Source organism: Capra hircus, chromosome 27 (genome assembly GCF_001704415.2).
Source record: "Capra hircus breed San Clemente chromosome 27, ASM170441v1, whole genome shotgun sequence".
Taxonomy (NCBI): Eukaryota; Metazoa; Chordata; class Mammalia; order Artiodactyla; family Bovidae; genus Capra; species Capra hircus.
In genome coordinates, this window is record NC_030834.1 from 16,081,016 (window position 1) to 16,105,944 (window position 24,929).

Consider the following 24,929-nt stretch of genomic DNA (forward strand, 5'->3'; position numbering starts at 1 on the left):
GTGGACTGTAGCCCGCTAGGCTCCTCTGTCCATGGGATTTCCCAGACAGGAATACTGGAGTGAGCTGCCATTTCCTTCTCCAGGAGAGCTTCCCAACCCAGGGACTGAAACTACGCCTCTCGTGACTTATGCATTGGCAGGCGGATTCTTCACCACTGTACCACCTGGGAAGCCCCTATAGTTCATAAAACTTAGCTTTAATTTAAATTTGCTGAGAGAGTGGAACTTGTGTTTTAGCCACAAACAGAGAAACAAAAGCACTCACAGGTAAATATGTGAAGTGTTGGATGTGTTAATTAACTCAATGATGTAAATCCTTTCACAAAGTATACATATATCAAATCATCAACTGTACAGTTTAAACACATTACAATTTTATTTGTCAATTATTGCCGGGGGCCAGCATGAGGAATTCCGCCCATGGCAAAGGTCATGAGGAAGGAGGCTTGGCATACGCAAAGGCGTGATCAAGCCTCAGGAAATCCCCTGTTCCCGAGTATCTAACCCCAAAACCAGAGTCTGTTTTATGCTCTCACCTACACCTCTGACTTTACAGGGGGCTCTCCCCCATAACCGTTTCTCTCGGAGAAGGAGTAAACGTGCAGCTCCAAGGCAATAAAAATTCTTGGGCGTGACAAGAGTGTTTCAGCTTACGGACTCCTCTGAAGGTTATCTAGCCCACCTGTATAGGTTTGTCCGGCCACATGTGATTGTTTACAGCCTCCCAACCTGAGAGGCATGAGATGTTTTAGACTTACTAAAGGCAAATTATTTTGGGGAGTTAGAAATTATTAGTATAGTTGGTTAGGAATTATATTGGTGAAGGGTTCTTCATTTGTTGTGTCAATAATTGCTGCTAATTCCCTGCTCTGGGTGGGACAAGGATGTCTCAGGTCAAACCTCTCTGCTGACAGACTAGCTTGTGTGACAGGATTATCCATACTGCTGCCACTAGGCACAAGATTGTTTACTACCTCTCAACTGTAAACAGCACAGAGAGTTTTGGAGTATTTTGAGAGTCTTAATTAGCATAGGACTTTTTCTTCTTGTTGAGTCAATGATCGCCGCCAGGCCTCTATATTCTTAGGTACCTGGGAATATATTAATCAATGTATTTGGAATATAGCAAAGGAAATATAGTAGTTTTTAAGGTTAGCAATACTAGACTTTTTGAGTTAATGGATTTTCTCTTTTGTAATAGATCACTGTACTTTGTTATATATCACTGTGTCCTTGCTATCTAAAAATGTAACTTTATCATATCTTAAGACTAAATAGATCTTAAGGGGAGCATTGATGAAAGGATTTTCATTTGTTGGGCTGATGTTTGCTGCTAAATCTCCATGTTCCCTACCCTTATAATGAATATAACTAACATATAGGAGAAATAAGTATTAACCTTTAAGCATATAGGAGAAATAAGTATTAACCTTTAAGACTAATCATGTTAACCTTGCGTTAAATAAATTCCTTTCTTGATTGTAACTCACTACACCCTCACCCTATAGGAATGTAACTTTACTTGGAGGGCGGTGCTTGGTTTAAGAAAAAACACCCTTGGAAAAAATAAGTTTTTTGGTTATCAGAAAGAAAGGATCATAAAATGTCAGCAGGTCTCACTCATGGCCAGAAGATGATGTAATATCCCTAAGACCTTTTTTATACATTTATGTGAAGCACCTGATTTTGACAAAGGTCAGGACTGCTGACCCCCACGTGACTCTGTATTCATCCCTGTGTGTAACAAAAGGTATATAAGCAAACCCAAAAATAAAGGATCGGATCAGTTTCCGGAAAGACTGATTCCCCCATGTCGCTTCTTTCTTGCTCCGGTTTTTCTGGCTGAATTCCCATCTGGAGCATGGATGCTATTTCACGTAATCCAAGTTATTCAGCCTCTTTTTCTCCACTGATCTTCCTACTACACTATCCATTTCTAATCTCTCTATATCTGTGATTAAATATGTATTTTTCCAAAGACGCCGACTCCGTCCCCACCTTCGAATCACCCTGGATCCACCTGGGCTGGACCCCGGCAAATTATACTTTTATAAAAGTGAATATTAAAAAGAAAAAAGCAGATAAATTCTCTTTCCAATATCCTCACTAGGAAATTTTATTACTTTATGATTGTTTCATATGAATTGTTAAATAATAGTATTTTGATATCAATTTTCTCCTCTCCAGGCTACTTCTAAGTAGAGAGTATCAATTCTCTTTCACATAAAATTATCATCTTTTGTCCATGTGATTATTTTTCACCAATGTATCAGGAAAGGAGAAACAAAGGGCTATGTCCAAAAGTCCTAAGAATTTCCACTCATTAACTGTGCCTACTCCCTAATCATAGTTACAAATCCTGGTTTTTCCTACCAAACTAGTACTGTCTGTTCTGTGCTCAGTCACTCAGTCGTGTCCAACTCTTTGCAACCCTGTGGACCGTAACCCACCAGGCTCCTCTGTCCATGGGATTCTCCAGACAAGATTACTGGGGCGGATTGCCATGCCCTCCTCCAGGGGATCTTCCCAACCCAAGGATCGAACCCAGGTCTCCCACATTGCAAGAGAATTCTTTACCATCTGAGTCACCAGGGAAGCCTGTCTACTTGAGATTAAGTTTTCAAACTCTGAGCTGTGACTTCAGCTGATGATCAGCTTCTTACCTGAGTCATGTGTTCAATTGGTTAGAATGTGCTGATGATAAAGCCAAAGGCCCATTCCTGCAGGAGCCAATTTCACCCAGAGAAATCTCTTTGCACAGTCATGATCGCATCCTCTCCTCAGTCACTGCTCTCAGAGACGCAGGACCCTGGTATCAAGGAGACCAGTGTCAGAGCGAAACACAGCTCACAATAAAAACAGAAAGCACTGGGCATGTCTTCTTCAGTTCAGTTCAGTTCAGTCGCTCAGTCATGTCCAACTCTTTGCGACCCCATGAACTGCAGCACGCCAGGCCTCCCTGTCCATCACCAACTCCTGGAGTTCACTCAGACTCACGTCCATTGAGTCGGTGATGCCATCCAGCCATCTCATCCTCTGTCATCCCCTTCTCCTACTGCCCCCAATCCCTCCCAGCATCAGGGTGTTTTCCAATGAGTCAACTCTTTGCATTGGGTGGCCAAAGTACTGGAGTTTCAGCTTTAGCATCATTCCTTCCAAAAAACACCCAGGGCTGATCTCCGTTAGGATGGACTGGTTGGATCTCCTCACAGTCCAAGGGACTCTCAAGAGTCTTCTCCAACACCACAATTCAAAGGCATCAGTTCTTCAGTGCTCAGCTTTCTTCACAATCCAACTCTCACATCCATAAATGACTACTAGCCTTGACTAGATGGACCTTTGTTGGCAAAGTAATGTCTCTGCTTTTGAATATGCTATCTAGGTTGGTCATAACTTTCCTTCCAAGGAGTAAGCATCTTTTAATTTCTTGGCTGCAGTCACCATCTGCAGTGATTTTGGAGTCGATAGTGATTATCATAGCTACTAGTCACTGCAAGCTCACTTTTTGCTAGACACTGTCTTAAATGCTTTCATATATTATTTTATTGTATCTATACACCCCGACGAGGTAGTATCCCGACTTAAAAAAACCAAGAGGAGTAATTTGCCAAGGTCACAGTCAAAGACCTGAAAGCTGATCCCATGTCTGACTTGAGTGTCTAGAGTCCATGGGATTTACCCAGAGCACACCCCTTGCACTAAGTGAGCCACAGAGTAGCAGGAAAAATGGGAACATAGGACTTTATGTTGGTTCTGCTCAGACTTTTTGTGTGACCCCTTGAATGTAAGACTTGTGCATTCAGCTCTGGGTGCTGCAAACGTCTCTACAGGGACACACAAGAATACCACTGCTTTAGGGATTCACATGGATCACTGTTTCAGTCTCCATTTATTTAATTGTTTTGGACTTCCCTGGTGACTCAGTGGTAAAGAATCCGTCTACCAATGCAAGAGACTCAGGTTCGATCCCTGGATTGAGAGGATCCCTAGAGAAGGAAATGGCAACCCAGTCCAGTATTCTTACCTGGGAAATCCTACGGATAGAGGAGCCTGGTGGGCTAAGTCTCCATGGGATCACAAAAGAGTCAGATGCAACTTAGCAACTAAACAATAGCAACAACAATGTACTTATTTATTTTCATCTCTGCTGGGTTTTCACTGCTGTGCTCAGGCTTTCTCTAGTTGCAGTGAGCCAGGGCTCTTCTCTGGTAGCAATGCACAGACTTCTATGCCTTGGCTTCTCTTGTTGGGGCTCATGGACAGGTTCAGCAGTAGTGACACTGGGCTCAGTTATCCCATAGCATGTGAAATCTTCCAGACCAGGGATCGAACCCATGTCCCTTGAATTGGCAGGCAGATTCCTAACCACCAGGGAAGTCCCATTGTTTCAGTTTTGTTTCTCTGATCTCATATTCTCTACTAACACATTTAGATCCTGAACATTCTCTTAGCTTTCCTCTGTTCAAAGAACCCACCGGACACATTTCTCTTCCAGCCAAATACTTACCCTTTATCTCCACTTCCACCGTGTCCTGGTTCCCTGCATATCTCATCCTCAGAAGAGATTGGGCAAGTCAATTTTTCTAAGTATCAGTTAACTCACCTACTGAATAAGGGATTTGCACTAGATTACAACTAATGCACTTTTGATCACCTATGCATTATCATTAATAAAATGATAACTGAGGATTCTTACTGAGGAAATCTTCCCTTCACTGCAGAGAAGTATTATCTACCTCAGCTCCAACTCCCAGGTCTTACTTGATGATAGCAGTTGTATATTTGTCTACCCACCTTTGAAGTACATAGTGAAAAGGAAACTCCAAAAAAATAAAAAAGGACTTACATTTAAACCCAACCAAATCATCTTTTATTTTTCATCCAAATTTTAAGAACCCCTAGTGTTATTTTTTAAGAGGATGCCTTTTGTTCTCAATGAATGCACCCCAGGAATACAAAGTGGAATAAAAAATAATGAAAAGGGAATCAATTTGGAGCAATTCTGGTTTTATATGATCGTATTTAATCAATTTTTTCCTGCTCACTATTACAAGCCAAAGGGGGGAGGAATGCTAGAAGGGATTAATTTCCCCTTGCTCTGCTAATAGAACAGTTTTCCCCTCGTCATTCTTACTGTCTCAAATGAAGTAGCATTTTCCAACCATGATCAAGTAGAGGTAGAAATGATTAGGGTACGGAAGACATAACAAGGTGTGCAACACCCACAGTCTCCACAGAGCTCCACCTTCCCCATTACTTTAAACTTCGAGAGTGTTCTGGAGTTTCATATCTGTGAAGAATATCCCAAGGGATAGCATCCCCTTGGGAACTTCCTCCTTGTTGACTGGAGATAGGATCTGTACCTTCTTCAAAACCTCTCTCAACATGAGGAGCAGAAAGGCAGTGACTTTAAAGACACTGACACAGGTCAGAATGGCCATCATCAAGAAGGTCTATCAAGAGTAAATGCTGGAGAGGGTGTGGAGGAAAGGGAACCCTCCTACACTGTGGGTGGGCATGCAAACTGGTGTAATCACTACAGAGAACAGTATAGAGGTTCCTATAAAAAACTAAAAAGAGAGCCACCAGATGATCCAGCAGTCCCTCTCCTGGGCATATGAACACCAGCGTTCACTGTGCAGCACTATTTACAATAACCAAGACATGGAAGCAACTTAAACGTCCACTGACAGAAAGACAGATAAGGAAGATGTGGTACATATATGCAATGGGATATTCAGTTCAGTTCAGTTCAGTCGCTCCATCGTGTCCGACTCTTTGCGACCCCATGAATCGCAGCACACCAGGCCTCCCTGTCCATCACCAACTCCCGGATTCACTCAGACTCACATCCATCGAGTCGGTGATGCCATCCAGCCATCTCATCCTCTGTCGTCCCCTTCTCCTCCTGCCCCCAATCCCTCCAAGCATCAGGGTGTTTTCCAATGAGTCAACTCTTCACATGAGGTGGCCAAAGTACTGGAGTTTCAGCTTTAGCATCATTCCTTCCAAAGAAATCCCAGGGCTGGTCTCCTTCAGAATGGACTGGTTGGATCTCCTTGCAGTCCAAGGGACTCTCAAGAATCTTCTCCAACACCACAGTTCAAAAGCATCAATTCTTTGGTGCTCAGCCTTCTTCACAGTCCAACTCTCACATCCACACATGACCACAGGAAAAACCATAGCCTTGACTAGACGGACCTTAGTCAGCAAAGTAATGTCTCTGCTTTTGAATATACTATCTAGGTTGGTCATAACTTTTCTTCCAAGGAGTTACTCAGCCATAAAAAATAATGAAATAATGTCATTTGCAGCAACATGATTGGAGATTATTATATTAAGCGAAGTTAGTCAAAGACAAATCACTTATATGTGGAATCTAGAAAAAAATGATACAAATGAACTTATTTACAAAACAGAAACAAACTCACAGACTTAGAACACAAATTTATGGTTACTACGGGGAAGGGATAGATTGGGAGTTTGGGACTGATGCATACACACAGCTATATTTAAAATAGCACAGGGAACTCTGCTCAATATCCCATAATAACCTAAATGGGAAAAGAATTTGAAAAAGAATACTTACATATGTATAACTGAATCACTTTGCTATCCACCTGAAGCTAAAACACATTATTAACCAATTATACAACAATATAAACAGAAATTTTAATGGGCTGGTCCAAATGATGTAATGCCTCTGCACTTTATGTGTGTCTTTAGAACTGGAGTGATGACAGCAACTATCTCAGGGCTGATGTGGGAATGAAATGAGGTAATGGTTATGCACATGCTTTGCAGGCAGTAAGGCAGAAAGGCCGAGAATTTGGCCAATGGATTAGCTTTCTGAATTTGACTCCCAACTCATCCTTTATAAACTATGTACATAACCTTAGGTGATTTGCTTGAACACCTTGATCCACAGATGCCTACTCATCTGTCGGATGGGAATCAGCTGCACATGTCACATGAGTAGTTGTGAAGATAAGGCAATGTCATCAGGGCTCAGCATACAGTAAAATGTTCATGAGTGTTAGCTATTATTACTAATGCCAGCACAGAATCAGGAAATGAGCTCTTTAGTACTAAACAGGTCAGCAGTATTTCTGCAGGTGTTTGAGCATCCTCAATACGTATGTTAAGCGGAAGGGGGAGAGAAAAAAGGAAAAAATAAAAATATCATTGGATAGAGCCAAGAGAGAAAAATCCAAAAGTAAATTGCACTTAATTGATGTCTTTGGCCAAGGATCAACAGAAATAAAACACTTCCTGTATCTAATGAGGCTCCAAGCACCAACTTTTACCATTCTCCACTCCCTGGCCTCGACCTTCTCTCTCTGAGCTCCGTGGATTTTATTCTCATTTCATTCTTGAAAACAATCAACTGAGAAAACTTAGATGGAGTCTCTCAGTGAGTTTTTAAGAGTGCATCAGGTCATAAAAATGGAGTGGTTCTATCTATATGGAAATGTAGGTTTCAAATATATCCATTCTAATAATCAAATTATAAGGGAAATGGTCCCCTAATAGGGAGCTAATAAAAGTTGATTCTTAAGGCTGCCTAGAGCTGTAAGCAATAAGGAACAGATTTATAATGTGAAGCTTTGCTGTTTACTTCTTCCTCTCCACAGCTCCTCCCTCCCACCCCCATATTATATGATCTATGCCGATAACTGGATGGCCCAAGCTTGGATTAGAAGGAAATAGATTAAGTAATCAAAGTTCTCACTTGACCAAATCTTTCTCACCACACACACACACACACACACACTCCCACATACTCACAGATTTGTTTCAGTCATGTAAGGTTTTGCCTAAAGATGCTAAATTTACTTTCCTGTTGGAGTGGAATTTTTCCCTTCTGTACATTGCATAAATGTTCCCTGGGGCACTATTGATTAGCCATTGAGACCATGCTTTGGATAACCAGAAGACTGTTAATGGCGCACAGGACAGCCAATTTGGCATAACCAATATTTATTTCATACATGGGAAGGGAGAGGCAGATTTTTTTTAACCTCTTAATTGTTTAGATGCCTTCCCTGAAAATATAACATTTTAGACTTCCAGTGGCTTAAGGAGCTGTGCATTTGTAACTGCAGAAAAAGCAAGCAGGAGAGGAGAGAGATGAAAATAGATCCCTGTCTCCAGGGTTATATTGAATTGTCTCCCAGATGAGGAAATATAATAACCAGTCGCACACCTCTGTGTGACCAAACATAGATTTTTCTCATTACCTAGTTGTCACACTGATAGTAAGTCACAACAACCTGAGTGGCAATGCATACCTGGGGCAGGCAGATATGGACACCAGTACGGCCGTGGCGGTCCAGAGGTTGGGAGTCTGCCTGCCAGCGCAGGGGACGTGGGCTCAATCCCTGATCAGGGGAGGTCCCACATACAAAGGGCAACCAAACCCACGTGCCGTGACTACTGAGTCTGTGCCCTGGAGCCTGGGAGCCGCAGTTACTGAAACCCGGGCACCTAGAGACTGCACTGCAACAAGCCACCACAATGAGAAGCCCCTGCACACCACAGCTGGAGAGGAGCCCCCACTCACTGCAACTGGAGAAAGTCCGCGCACAGCCATAAAAATAAATAAAATTTCAAAAATTTGTATGGACACCAGTGAAGCCCTTCCACCCAGGGAATTCTAACTGACTAGGAAAGGACTCTTCCACAAGGCCTTGTGGATATAATCTCCTAAGCCAGTGAAAAAGGCCTTTCCCACATCCACTTATCACCATGCTAAAACCCCTTGTCATAACCAAAAAAGAAAATATCATAGGGGAAAATGCCCACAGGATCCTCTCCAGACTATGCATTATTACACATGGTATAAGAGTAATATTTTAATCATAAATTCAAGCAATAATGCTCCAGGCTATTGTTACCAGAAGGTAGGAATGGAATAATGGCAATAGTAGAAGAACATTAAGACAATATTTCAATGTATTTTGGTGCCAAAGAGAACACAGGCCAATTGCTTGGGTTATACTGAAGATAATACTGTCCCCAAAAAATTTTAGACTGGCACAGAGTTGTTTCTTTGGGGGCTTTAATTTTGAATTTGGGCTGGACCCACATTTTCCAAATCCCCTGTAGATTCAACCACTTCTTTTTTCTCACACCTGGCTAGATCCACACATTTCGATGACCTATCTCATCTTTTTAGAATTGAAGTTTGATGTCGATGGACCTTGAGATTGTTGTAATGAGTGAAGTAAGTCAGACAGAGAAAGAGAAATATCTTATGATATCTCTTATATGCGGAATCTGAAAGAAATTAAGCAAATGAGCTTATTTACGAAACAGACTCACAGACTTAGAGAATGAACTTTACTGGGGGGAAGGGAGGGGGGAGGAATAGGCAGAGAGCTTGAGATCTGCATGTACACTCTGCTGTATTTGAAATGGACGACCAACAAGGACCTGCTGTATAGCACAGGAGGCTGCGAACACCACTCAGTGCTCAGTGGTGACCTATATGAGAAGGAAATCAAAAAAGACAGGATATGTGTGTACATACAGCTGACTCACTTTGCTGTAGAGCAGAAACAGTGCAACATTGTAAAGCAATGTCAAACAGTTGGACAGGACTTAGCAACTAAACCACCAGCATCATGTGTCTGTGGACAGCCCTGGTCTAGAGGAAACCACGACTACTTTGTTAGGTGCAGACTTGTTAGCACGTTTTGGAATTTCTTTAGTGAAAAAAAAAAAAAAAACAAACAGAGACGTATCAGTGAATAGCATGGCATTTATAATACGTGTGTGTTGTTTGTGTATTATATATTAATCATTGTACAGAATAGATTCAAGCATTCTTAAAGAGTTTTTAAAAAAAGAACACTTTTCAATTAGTATATGTAGATTCTTCCATTGAATGGACTCTACTGGACTAATTAATTAAAAATAATTATAGAATCCTAGCTAACAGAAGCTCATTTAATCATCACAGAGTATGCGCCGTCCTTATTTCTGGGTTTTCTGGACACTGACCTGGGAACAGACCTCAGCTCTAGAAATAGCCCCCATGACTAGTCTGCAGACGCAAACGATGATAAGGAAGAAGCACTGAGCCTCCAGTCTGACGTTGGAGACAGGTATCCTAGCTTCACCACACAACCCGAGACACTTCAGCTGACTGCTCTGAGACTCAGCCCTTCAAATCTAATAAACTGGGTGAAAAGGTCTGTTCCATCAGGATTCTATGACACCCAAGGGATAAAGTGTGTGAAGGCGCTCTGTAGACTGTACAGTTCAGTTCAGTTCAGTCGCTCAGTCGTGTCCGACTCTTTGCAACCCCATGAATCGCAGCATGTCAGGCCCTCCTTGTCCATCACCAACTCCCGGAGTTCACTCAGACTCGCGTCCATCGAGTCAGTGACGCCATCCAGCCATCTCATCCTCTGTCGTCCCCTTCTCCTGCCCCCAATCCCTCCCAGCATCAAAGTCTTTTCCAATGAGTCAACTCTTCGCGTGAGGTGGCCAAAGTACTGGAGTTTCAGCTTTTTTACCTAAAAGCTTGGTGCTGTTAACATGACTGGAAGTTTATCACACCTTCCTCTAGAAGCAGAGCCTAGAGGGTGCCTGGGATCAGAGTGCCCCAGGTTGATGGCACTTCCTTTGCAAGCTGTGTTCTCTCTGGCAGCCAGTCTGCAAGACAATGTGCATGTCAGTCATGTCCGACTCTTTGAGACGCTGGGGATTGTAGCCCTCCAGGCTCCTCTGTCCATGGAATTCTCCAGGCCAGAATACTGGAGTGGGTTGCCATGTCCTCCTCCAGGGGAAGTTCCCAACCCAAGGATCCAACACACATCTCCTCTGGGCTCCTGCATTACAGGCCCACTTGCTTTAATGATAATAAGTCTTATTTACTCCTAAGCCAGCAAGAAGGCCCAAGACAGTATGCACCATCCAACAAAAGCTGCTAAAAAGTTTGAAGACCCTGTAAGGTAAGCAGTTGTTTTGTCTTCAGTGTCAGACAAGTGATGAGATTAAATTTTTATTCAGTTGGACCGTTTTTGAGACGCTTTCCAGGTTCTGTTGTTGGTTTGTGTTGACATCGTTCAGCAAGCTGGCTTGTTGCCTTTCAGTGGACCAGTGACTTTGGCTCAAAGAAATACACAAGGGAAACCCTGATGGCCTAGCAGTAAAGAATCTGCCTGCAATGCGAGAGACCTGGATTCCACCCCAGGGTCAGGAAGATCCCGTGGAGGAGGGCATGGCAACCCACTCCAGTATTCTTGCCTGGAGAATCCCATGGACAGAGGAGCCTGGCAGGTTGCAGCCCACACAGAGTCAGACATGACTGAAGCGACTTGGCAGAGCAGCAGCAAGACACCGCACAGCCTGCACCGCGTGCCTTTCTCCCTCATCTGCTTTCAATCTTTTACCGTTTGGATCTTCTACTTCTCTCTCCCTGTTTTCCAGGTGCCTTCTATTTTTTTTTTCTTTTAATCAACAGATAATTCATGGTTGGTCTTTACAGAAAACAATTTTCCCCCAAGACAGTAAACCTCTCTCCACAAAGCGACTAGTGATTTTATCATTCAAGTTTTTTTTTAAAGCATAATATTTACGGGGATGATCCAGAGAGATGATTTGGGGTGGGAGGGGGATTCAGGATTGGGAACTCATGTACACCCGTGGCTGATTCATGTCAATAGATGGCAAAACCAATACAGTATTATAAAGCAAAATAAAGAAAAATAAAAATTTTTTTAAAAGCTCACAAAAAATTAAATAAATAAAATAAAATCTAAAAAATAAGCATAATATTTATATGGATGCTCCTTACTGTTTCCTATGAATATACTGGTGGTGACAAACCATATTTTACAGATTATTTTTCTAAATTCATTAATTTACTGTTAACTACTTTATACGAAGCACTCTGAGCGCCCCTAGAAATCACAGGAAAGAAGCATGAAGCCGGTCCCTGCTTCCTCCCCTTTAGACCTGGTGGAGATTTCTTCCTCCCTTCTCCATTGTTACGACTCTCAGCTCCTCAAGTGCATCAGCTCGATCCCTGTACAGGAGGTCCTTTGCCTCCTATCCTCAAATGTATCCAGTTACTGACTTTCGTATGTATAGGGATCTGCTGATATGGCCAAGGGTGAAACAGAAATGAGCAATCGCATCTAACCTCAAAAGCTTGTGGTGAGAATTGAACATTTCCTAGCACATTATAAGCACTCAATAAATGTTAGACACTCCTACAATATCAGTGAAATCTACCCCAGAACTCTGCTAGATACTCTTTCTCTACAGCTACTTCGTTTATGTCTGCCGCTGCTGCTGCTAAGTCGCTTCAGTCGTGTCCGACTCTGTGCGACCCCATAGACGGCAGCCCACCAGGCTCCCCCATCCCTGGGATTCTCCAGGCAAGAACACTGGAGTGGGTTGCCATTTCCTTCTCCAATGTATGAGTTATCATGGTCTGTATACTTCTCTACCAAATTAAAAATAATACAACTTACTAAGAGTTTGCTATATATTTTATAATATATATATATATAATATTATTTCATATATATATATATATTAGATATTTTGCTTATACTAGCTCATTTCATCCACCCTGGACCCTATGTGATATAGACAGTCATTTTCATTTTTTTGAACTGAAGACTTCAGCAATTGTAGATCCAAGATCATTCACTTAGTAAACAAGAGAAGAAGGACCTGAGTCCAAAATCCATGCTCTCGACCACCCACCACTCTCAACCGCCTCCCTCCGGGCCCAGTCTACCATGTCCGTGGGTCCCTGTGGTGAGTACGGTGACACATACGTTCGCATTCACTCTTAATTCATTAACGTAACACCTTTTCAAGCTAAAGGCAAAAATATTCTTGTGTTTCAACCAAACATGTAAGACACACACAAAAAAATGATGTGACTGTCCCTTGGATCCGTGGTAACTTTTTAAAGGGTTAAGTTGACCTAGCTTTCTCATTTTAGAAGTGTTGGCATTTCCTTTTCAGGAAGGAAAAGACACAACAGGAATAAATTGTAGGCAGATGTCTCATTTCTGCTATTTATTATTCTGGGGTGAAAATATTGAGTGACATAATGCATCACAGGACTGTCATGACCAAGCAGGGAGCAATGCATCAAACAGGCGTGGCTCTTGGAAAAACGACCAAACAGACCTCAGCTAATGATGGATTAAGTTATTGGGATGTTTTTAAGTTATTAACATTAAGGGGGATGGGAGGCATGTTTTAGGGAAGCATGTATATGCCTAAGCAGAAAGTAATAAAGTTTCAAACAGAGTTATTGTAGGATCTAAGAAAAATCACAGAATCAATTATCCTTCAACAATGAATGTAATCTATGGAGGTCTTTCCCAACAAAAAGCTTCTAAAGTGAGGGTCTTAGGGTTTGTAGGATGAAGGGAGTAGAAGGAAAAATAGGTCTGTGGGCTAGGTACAGAAAAGTGTATAAAGGACCTTGAACAGTATGCCAAAGAATCTGACCTTCATTCAACAGACAGTAAAGAGGCACGTCAGCTTTGGGGGGAAAAGAAAGGCATCAAGGTGATGCATAATTCTAGATTAAGCAAAGTGAATTAGGAAATGAGAAATTTATAGACACTAGGAATTAAAAAGAGGGACAGATTTAAAGAGATACATAGGAGGGAGAATATATAGGAGGACCTAACAGCCCTTTGGATGAGAGAAGAAAGGAGAATAAGACAGCAGATGGAAGACAGGAAGAGAAAGAGAAACAGATTTGAGACAGAATGGAGAATGGTGATGTGGGAGAGGGTGGGGGATGGGAACTAGGCGAATAGGAGGTGGGGGAGGTGGGGGTGGGCATTACTAGTTACTAAGTAGGGTAGATTCCCTACTCTTAGACTGAGGAAGTAAGACAGCCTCCTCAGTCTTTGACATAGTAAGTTACTGTTGTCATATTCATAGCCAGATCAGTAAATACAATTGGTTGCTGGTGCTGGAGCCAACGAGGATTTAGAAACTAATCCTCTATTACCTGTTGCTATCATGTGTACATTTGTGTTCTCTGTTATTTACTTTTCAGTTGTCTGAGACTCGATTCGCACTAGAGGCATCCTTGCCTTTTTGTATCCCCTAGAGAGAGGCAGCATGGCTCCTGGTTTCCACCGAGTGCTCTGAAAGCAACCACAATTTTGCTGACCACTGGTTGACTGACCTTCCCTGTGAGATTCCTCTTCCTCCCACTTCTACGAATTCTCTACCCCATCAGCCTCTCCCTGATCCCTGGATGCCTTTTCTTGAGCCAAGCAGAATTAGTGGCGGGGCGGTTCAGTTGCTCAGTCGTGTCTGATTCTTTTGTGACCCCGTGGACTATATAGCCCACCAGCCTCCTCTGTCCATGGGATTTTCCAGACAAGAATGCAAAGAAGTACAAGAAAATGTTTGACTTCCTTATACTAAATTGTGTGATAGTTTCATAGGTGTATGCATATGTCAAAACAGATCAAACTGTGCTCATGAAATATGTAAAGCTTAGTGTTAAAGTCCTTAAAAGAATAAAGTAGATAAGGGACTCCACATATATCACTAGTAATTATTACAGCACTCTATACCTAAATTATTACTGTCTACCTCTTGCTTATAAGGATCCAGAGGCTTTCAAAGGGCTAGTAACACAGGTCGAAGAGTCAGACAGTCAGGCAGTAGGGAGTGGAGATGTCAATTCTGTCCAGTGGCAGGGAGCCCGTTCTTCCCACCTACGGGACTGGCACACGGGCAGCCCACAGATGTGTTTGGTTTAGCCTGTACAATCCTGGCCTTATGGTGTTTTTCAAAAAATGTGAATTCATTGCCAAGACTTTTTTTAAAGGAAGATTGGTTTCAAAAATCCAATTTTTTCTTTTTTTTTTTAACTTTTTCTTTTGAAAAACATCAGAACTGGCAGTACTGGGCTTGTTTTCCTCTAGGTGACTAGGTATCTACTAGCCCTGAGGAGCAACCTCTCCCTTCAGACAGACAGGATGGGCAGAGTCTGACTGACCACAGTCCCCACCCTTCATGCCTTCCTACAGCATGCTCTCCTCACTCTTTGGGTACTTGCCTGGCCCTGCAGGTGGCTAACCTTGTCGCCTGTGTTAAGTCCTGTTCCCGGGGGAGAGCATGTTTTCCTCTCTGTTGTGGATCTCAGGAAGGAGGCAGTTTCCATTTCTACACCTGGACTGAGTGCCTCCCCATCCTTCCTTGTGCTGTGATGTCTTCCTAGTTTTGATTTTTATCTGACTACTGACCCCTGGTGGCTCAGACGGTAAAGCGTCTGCCCGCAAAGCGGGAGACCTGGGTTCAATCCCTGGGTCGGGAAGATCCCCTGGAGAAGGAAATGGCAACCCACTTCAGTATTCTTGCCTGGAAAATTCCACGGATGGAGGAGCCTCGTAGGCTACAGTGGGATCGCAGAGTCAGACACGACTGAGCAACTTCACTGGTTCACTGACCCATGCTTGGCCCTGACACACCATCACAGAGCTTAAGCTAAGCCTCTGGTTCGCCCGCAGTCAAGTTCTGATTCTCTAACATGCACTGATCATCCAGGCTAGACTGAGGTCCGATCTGAATTACTCAGCAAGTCCACTCTGTTGTTCAGCTTGGACTGCTCCCATCCCACCAAGCCAGTCCAAGACTTCTCTGCAATGTTCATTCGGCTCCCTTGTATCAACCCCGCTCTGAGCATGAGCCAGTGGCTGGCCCAACACAGAATTACTTTCCTTCTGTTTACCATTTCTCTTCTTTCCTTCCTCCATCAGTCTGGCTGTCCCAGCCCTGTCTTCACAGCAGAGCCAAGGAGGGAGATGTAGAGACAAGAAAGGACTGATCAGTGTTCCCTGAATAATACAAGATGAGGGAATTTTTTAAAGGCCCTCTAGACTTTGTGCATCAAGGATATTTCATAGGACCTGACAGAGACTTGTAAAATACGTTTCGTATAAGAAAGAAGCTGAAAAGGGCAGAAAAAAATGCTACAAGTCTGACAAGGAAAGAAAGAAAGGTGTAGACCAGAATATTGGGACTGAAAACCCTACTGAGAGCAAAGCTGGCTTTGACCTTTGCGCCTCCCTAAATGAAAAGCAAACTTCTCCCCTCCTCCCTCATCCCCGACTTTGTCAAGCGTGATTGATGACAGGGCTTTTGCTGAGGACACTGCTGAAACATTCCCACATATAAAACGAGAGCTCACCTGGCGTTTATCTGCAGAAGAAAAGGCACTCTATTGTAAAAGATAGACGCCTGGCAATTAAAGAGAAAGGAGTGGAAAGGAATACCGTTCCTGGCAGCATGACACGCCGCCTAACTGATGTTCCCCACTGAGGTGTACCCTGATGGTCCCCGTCTTTAAAGTTTCTAGGGCAAAGTCAAAGAGAGAAGGATACATCCCTTACTACTATCCAAACAATTTCCTGTCTTTAAAAAATAAACCAGTTAAAAAGACGAAAGTTACAAAGTGTGTGCGTGCTCAGTCCGGTTAGATTCTTTTTGACCCCATGGACTGTAGCCTGCCAGGCTCCTCTGCCCATGGCATTTTTCGGGCAAGAATATTGGAGCGGGTTGCCATTTCCCCATCCAGGGGATCTTCCTGACCCAGGAACTGAGCCCATGTCTCTTGCATCTCTTGCATTGGCAGGCAGATTCTTTAACACTAAGCCACTTCGGAAGCCCAAAAAGATGAAAAGCCTAATTCAAAAACACCCATGCACTCCAGTGTTCATAGCAGCAGCATTTACAATAGCCAAGATATGGACACAACGTGTCATTCATTCATTGACAGGTGAATGAATAAAGAAGATGTATACGTGTGTGAGTTCAGTCATCCAGTCATGTCTGACTATTTGCGACTCCGTGGACTGTAGCCCACCAGGCCTCTCTGTCCATGGGATTTCCCAGGCAAGAACACTGGAGTGGGTTGCTATTGCCTCTCCTGTTGTATACATATGCAATGGAAAATTATGTAGCTATAAAAAGAATGAAATAATGCTATTTGTAGCAATGCTGATGAACCTAAAGATTATCATACCAAATGAAGACAGATAAAAGCAAATGTTCTATGACATCACTTACAGGTGGAATCTAAAATATGATACAAATGAACTTATTTACAAAACAGAAATAAACTCACAGGCTTAGAAATCTAACTTATGGTTACTAAAGGGGAAGGTGCAAGGAAAGGATAAGTTAGAAATTTGGAATTAACAGCTACACCCTGCTGTATATAAAATGGGAATCCAATAAGGACATACTGTAAAGCACAGGGGAATATTTTCAATATTTTGTAATAACCTATAATGGAAAAGAATCTGAAAATATATATATATATTTATGTCTAATAGATGCATAACTGAATCACTTTGCTATACATCTGTTATATTGCAAATTAACTGCACTTCAAATTATTATAAATTTTTTATAGTTTTGTATAATTATAAAATAATTAATATTTTTCTTAAAAAATAAGCCAGTCAGCTCCTTTTCTAACCCATTCTATCATGCATATTCCAGCTTCCAGCCCTATATTCCTCTTCTTTGATTAAAGCTGCCTCCTCATCTTCAACCACTGAAATCTTACCCATCATTTAAGAGTCAGCTGAAATTCTGTCATTTCTCAATTATCCCAGCCTACTATGCCCTCCCCCTTCTCAAATTCTCTAACAAATACAACCTATGCCCACATCACTCACCAACCAGATAGTAAGCACCTCTGAATCAAAGCAAAATCCAACCATTTTACCCCTACTACCATGGCTAACATTTAATAGGTGTTCAGTAAACATGAATATGAATCTAACACTCTACCATATTCTTTACTACTTATCTCATTTCATATGTATTTCCTTTAGCTCAGTAAGTATATAATTTCCCTGAGGTCAAGGACCATAACTTTTTTAGTATTTCTTTGGCAGTCTTCCCTGGTGACTTAGATGGTAAAGAATCTGCCTGCAGTGTGAGAGCACTGGGTTCAATCACTGGGTCGGGAAGATCCCCTAGAGAAGGAAATGGCAACCTAGTCCAGCATTCTTGCCTGGAGGATCCCACAGACAGAGGAGCCTGGTGGGCTACAGTCCATGGGCTGCAAAGAGTACACAATTGAGCGACTAACACTTTCACTTTATTTTCACTTCGGCAGCCTAGATGGTACCCAGCCCACAGTAGGAAATAAATATTTATTTGACAGAGTTGGTTGATTGACTTACACGAATTGTAAGCTTTTCGAACTACTTAACAGTTTCAATACCAAACATTCTTTATTTGAATAGGAAATATCACTTCATGGCTAAAACAAAATCATGTGGGCTACGGACAGTCTGAAGGCCTTCCCAGGTGGCTCAGTGATAAGGACACCACCTGGTAATGCAGGAGACAAGGGTTCAATCCCTGGATCAGGAAGAGCCCCTGGAAAAGGAAATGGCAACCCACTCCAGTATTCTTGCTTGGGAAAATTCCATGGACAGAGGGTAGGCTACAGTCCATGGGGTCGGAAAAGAATTGGACACAACTTAGCTACTCAACAACAACACGGACAGTCCAAAGGTTTTCAGTGCCATAATTTTACTTTGCTCCAGAGTAAAGCCCCAAGTTTGCTCTGGGATGTTAACATACTACCTTGGAATGAGTGACTAATGTCAGACCAACCATCCTGTGGGTCTTACTTCAGAGTTCTCCAAGTTTATCCTCAAAGGAAAGGGCATATCACACTTAATCAGTTCACACGTCAAAAGGCTATTTTGTTTTTAAAATGCTTTTGCGAGGAGTTCCACCTGGGACTTACAAATCCTTGTGAGATCTTGATTTGCACATCAATGTTGGTTGCAAGGCACTATGAGAGAGCTCAGCTGTCAGTGGGAAGTGAAGCAGGATGACAGCCTCTGCTTCTTCCTCCCGCCCCGCCACCACCCCTCCACCCCAACTCCTTGAATCTCCTGGGCAGATTCAGAAAGAGAGCAATTAAAGACAAGCAGATAGGATGTGAAGGCCTGGGATAAAACCGCACGTGGGAAAAGAAAGACTGACATCAGGTTGCTTTCCCATCTTGTGATAACTGCTCTAAGACCATGAGCTTTAAGTAATAAGTTTTTGAGAACCCAAAATGTTAGATACAATTTTGTATAAGCAAATCATTTGTGTGCACAAAACTCTGTATTTTCCCGTGCAAACAGCATTTTTCACATGCAAATGGGGCTGTTAGAGCTTTAGCTAATTAAGCAGTGCGTGCAATTCAATGCTTTTTGCAAGCGCACATGGGAAGTGATCCTGGTGTAGCTATCAAAAACGTTGACAAGAGTGGCTGGCAGTCACTGTTTGCCAACAACTGGGTGGCTCGGTCTCCTTGCATGCTGGAACTCTCTTCAGAGGTGGAGTCCACAGTATTTTCCCGCAAATGATTGGTTACAACCACTGTCATGGCATCAACTAGGTTTACTCCACACTCCAACTCACACATGCTGAAAGTTCCCTGATGGTCCAGTGGCTTAGACTCTGTGCTCCCAATGTAGGAGACCTGGGTTCAATTCCTGGCCAGGGAGCTAGATCCCGCATGCTACAACTTAGAGTTCATATGCCACAGCTAAAGACCCCACATGCCACAATGAAGACTGAAGATCCCACAGCCAAATAAACAAATATTTGCTTTTTCCTCTTTTTTTTTTTAAATTGGAGGATAATTGCTTTACAATGTTGTGTTAGTTTCATAAATGTTTAAAAAAGAAAAACTCACATATGCCATCCAAGTTAGCATCTCAGCATGGCTTGGAAGAAATGGTCTCATGGGTAGATGTAACCACCGCGTTGAAGCTCCTCAGCCGTCCCAGAACCTACACTAAACTGGAAATCAGCAGCTTGCTGCAGTTGGGTACTTGAGTGTAACAACAACTCTATTTACCAAGCAATGGACATAGGCAGGAGGTAGATGCCTTCCACCCCCATCCACCCCCACCCTCGTGCCCAGGGTAAAGAGATTGGAGATTCATTCATTCCATGTGGACTGAAACTCCAAGATGGGAATAGTAGGGCAATTAAGGGAGGAAGCTGGGCCCTGCCCAGACCATGCATTTCTCGTTCTTGAAGTCTGGAGACTTCCCAGACCACACATGCACGAAAAGGTTCCTTGGAGGTCAAAGATGAGTGCTGTCAAGGGATGCTTTGCCCACAGGCCTTTGCAGCAGAATCCATCTTGGCAAAGAGATGTGTGTGCACACAAGGGAGGACCCTGAGATAAGCCAAATATGGGCTGTGAACCAGGCAAATCAAAATGATTGGCCAAGGGAAACCCGGAAGAAATGCCCCATAAAGGTAATTCAAACTGCCACAGGGTGCCCCTCAGTGACTCTCTCTCAGCCCGGCCATGTGTCTGTCCACACCTACAGTACTCTTTTTCCCCTAAGTACTTTACTTGCTTCACTATTCCTATTCTTTGTAGGAATTCTCTTCTGCAAAGCTGAAAAGCCAGGGCCCTTGTCACCGACCACTGGTCTAGTGGGTAGGATCTGGCGCTCTCACCGCTGGGACCCAGCCTCGATCTCCAGCTGGGAACCCAAGCCCCACTTCAAGCTGTTGCAGGCCGAGGCTACCCGAGTTCAGGCAGGAGTCAGGAAGTCAACAAGGATTTGTACAGCAAGGATTTGTACTTTAGGACTAGTAGGTGGTTCATCTCTAGACCTAAAGGGGCAAGGATCAGGATCGACAGCTACACAAAAAGGACCCCCCAACAGGAGTTGTGACCTTTCAGTTAATGAAGGCAGCCAACCCATCATGATTCTAAAGTAGAAAGCCAGAAGAATCAATACTCTGACTCCGTTCGCCTCTCTCTCTCTCGTGTCTTGCCAGCTTAATCCATTGACCAAGCCCAGCTAGAAAGCAGAAGGCCAAGGCATCTCTTGATTTCATCTACACTGGTCAACCTCCAGGCACAGGGCAGGACTTAGAATAGTTGTGAAGGCCGGATCAAAGGTACCCTATGTTGATTCCTTGGAGCCAAAGACTGCAGCTATCAGGCACTGTCTTTTTTCTCCTATTTCAGTACTTCTGATCTTCAGAACTTCTCTGAGAGCTACAACACAATCTCACCCTGTCTAGCACTATTCCCCAGCCTCAGTGGGAATTTTCATGATTAACAATTGTTGTCTTAAACTATAAGGATCATTAAGACCTCAATAAATTTAGTGTACAGTGCTAATATGGAAATGGTTACAGGTTCATCAATGGTCATGGATTTGATTGGCTTAGTTTATCTACTAATCATAGACCAAAGCTATTGCCTACATAGAAGAAGCCAAAAAGGGACAGAGACCTCCTCTTCTCTACCTCTTTTCTCATTAGTTTCACTCCTTTCTTTCTTAAATTTCTTCTGCCATGCAGCAAAGCTTGTGGGATCTTAGTTCCCAGACCAGGCATCAATTCCAGGCCCTCAGTGGTGAAAATGTGAAATCTTAACCTCTCGGCCACCAGGGAATTCCCTAGTTTGGGTCCTTTAAAATGCCTATTTATATTTAAAATAATCACTGTCTCACAGTTTAAATTTAATTGTTCAATATGTTTTTAATGTGTGCTGCTTTTTTCCCCTCCTGCCTAAACTGCCAGCTCCCCAGAGGCAGAGGATATGTACAATGTTTAGTCGGTAAAGAATCCACCTGCATTTAAGAGCCCTGGGTTCGATCCCTAGGTCTGAAAAATCCCCTGGAGAAAGGGATGGCTACCCACTCCAATATTCTTGCCTGGAGAATTCCATGGACAGAAGAGCCTGGTGTGCTACAGCCCATGGGGTTGCAAAGAGTCGGACACGACCGAGCAACTTTCACTTTTTTCTGGGTCTCGATAAGCACTCCTCCTATGCATTAATTCCCCAGTAATTTGCAAGTTCTGTAACCAGCATTTATAGAACAATCTCTGTGCACTTAGAACTCTGACACATTCCAGGCTATTTGAGAGCAAAAACCAACTATGCTTTATCTCAGGCCCTTCCACAGTGCAGAGCACACAGCCTTTCCAAAATCCATAGTAGTAATTACTCTGGAAGGTTACAGGAAGGAAGAGAGTAGAAGGGAAGCAGAGAGGAGAGATGGTTAATTGTGTTCCTTGTTAGTAAAGACACTTGTTGCATTAGGTATGTGGGCAGTTGTTAGATACAAAGCAAGCAGAGCAACTAAAAAATAACTTGCTCCATAACCTAACCCATATAGTGTCACCTAGATGCTGTGAAGATAACTGGCCTCTGGGTATTTCAAACGTGGTCTTTGTCCTTCCTTTTATAGATGGTCTTGTACATCTTTGTGTATAATAAGCCAAGTGGATGAGGGTGGTGCTGTGATTCAGATATGTGCATCCTAGGAGCCATAAAGGGAACTCAAATACATCTATAAACACCTTTGAGAGCTTGTGCAATAAAGAAAACTTCCTGACAAATTAGTCATGGCCTTAGAATACAAAGCTAATGATACATCAGCTCACTGCTCTAACCAGCAAACACAGCGAGAGAATGGTGTTAGACTGAAATTAATCAACCTAACACAATCTGGAATTCAGGGGAAATTTTTCTGAAGGAAGATTTTTTTTAAAGATATTAAGACATAGCTTCATCTCTCCATTTCATCTGGCCTTGCAAAAACAATCTCTGAAGTCAACGGCAGCCCTGAGATTGATACAAAGCAAGACTCTGTGGGGCCCCTGGGCACAATAGCTTTTCTTTGTCCTCCATTTCTTGATGATAGGAAATGAGCTTTATTCAGCCTCTAAGACCTTCACTTCAGTTCAGTTTAGTTGCTCATCTGTGTCCAACTCTTTGCAACCCCATGGACTGCAGCACACCAGGCTTCCCTGTCCATCACCAATTCTTGGAGTTTCCTCAAACTCATGTCCATTGAGTCAGTGATGCCATCCAACCATCTCATCCTCTGCCATCCCCTTCACCTCCTGCCTTCAATCTTTCTCAGCATCAGGGGCTTTTCCAATGAGTCAGTTCTTCACATTAGGTGGCCAAAGTATTGGAATTTCAGCTTCAGCATCAGTCCTTCCAATGAATATTCAGGACTGATCTCCTTTAGGATGGACTGGTTGAATCTTCTTGCAGTCCAAAGTACTCTCAAGAGTCTTCTCCAACACCACAGTTCAAAAGCATCAATTCTTCCACACTCGGCTTTCCTTATAGTCCAACTCTCACATCCATACAGGACTACTGGAAAAACCATAGCTTTGACTAGATGGACATTTGTTGGCAAAGACCTTCACTGAGTTCCAAAGGGCACATCCAAACAGATGCTAGTTAGGGAAGGGAGGGGCTATAGAGACAGGGAGGAACAGTCAAGAAATAATAGTGGAGCCTTGGGATAGAGTCCTGGTTCCCCCTCAAGGGATACACATAGCAATATCTTCAAGCTGTTTTGCAGAAACTGAAATTCAGGCCAGGTAGGAGAAATTAATGGTATGATGCCCACAAGCACCTACACCCCAAACCAGTTGGAATATTGACAATGGTGACTCCCATTTACCTTACCACCAACCATCAGAAGAATGAAAAAAAAAATTTTTTTTTAAAAGAAGAATGTCCATGAGCTGATCACGTCTTTAAACCATAACTATAAAACTCCTCACTACCCCATCCAGGTCAGAACATGCACTTTTTTATTGCTATGCCAGACAGAGGGGGCCGCAGCGTCCTAATTAGCCCACTGTGGCCCCCTCTGCCTGGCCTAGCAATAAAACCATTCTTTTCTATTTCACCCAAAACTCTGTCTCAGAGATTTAATTCAGTTTCGGGGTATAGAGGCTAGATTTGACTTCAAGATCTTACTTTTCCTTAAGCACGAGACTTGTCAACGCAGCCACTATGATGTCAAGCAAACTACCTTTGAAAACAAAGAGGTTTTCAAGGAAGATTGTTGGTGCCATTGTTTAGTTGCTCAATCTTGTCCAACTCTTTTGCAACCCTATGTACTGTAGCCTACCAGGCTCCTCCATGGGACTTCCTAGGCAAGAATACTGGAGTGAATCACCATTTCCTTCTCCAGAGGATTTTCCCAACCCAGGAATTGAACGCATGTCTCCCACATGGGCAGGCAGATTCTTTACCACTGAGCCACACAGGGAAACCCAATGTCAGGGATGGCGGGGGAGGGGGGAGGGTAGTGGGGCAGGGGTTGCAGAGGAGGCGATGGTGGCAAAGAGCTATTAATATGGCAATCATTTACCTAAACATGATCAGGATTTCATGCAATTGTAGTGCAATGATTTATCATAAGTCATTATAATTGCACTGTCCAATATGGTAGCCCGAGCCACATGCAACAATTTAATTTAAACTTAAAATTAATAAAATTTAGTTCTTCAGTTGCTTTAGCCGCATTTCCATCCTCAACAGCCACACGTGGCTACTAGCTATTCTATTGAACAGATAAACAGAACATTTCTACTATCATAGAAAGTTATTTTAGACGGTGCTACACTTTAGTATGTTACCAAGCCTTCTGGCATTGTATCCTCTTGGCTCAAATTATATTACCATTTAGGTACATAACAGTTTATATTCTGCCTGGCATCTTTTTCCTTTCTGGTGTCTCAAAAGACCATCATGTTTATGAGCAGCTAATGCTTTTACACGTTCTTCGAGATGAAGTTTGTACTAAATATTACCTTGGATACTAATTAAGTGGGGTTTGAAAGTAAAAACGCATTGGCACAGTTAAGGTTAATGGCTTAATCCTTTAGCACAAGAGACAACTTCAAGAGCTTGTTTGAAAGACTTTTATTGAAGCACAGGGAATGCCCTGCTTCATTATCCATGAGCATTGTCTATTCTGCTCCCTCTGCGAACTGTCCCATCGATATGTCCTTCAAGTTCCTGATACTTAGAAAACGTTTCCAGGTCTTTGCATTTCTTGCTATGAGAGTAAACTGCTAATAAAAGGGAGATGGTTATTTTTCCTGAT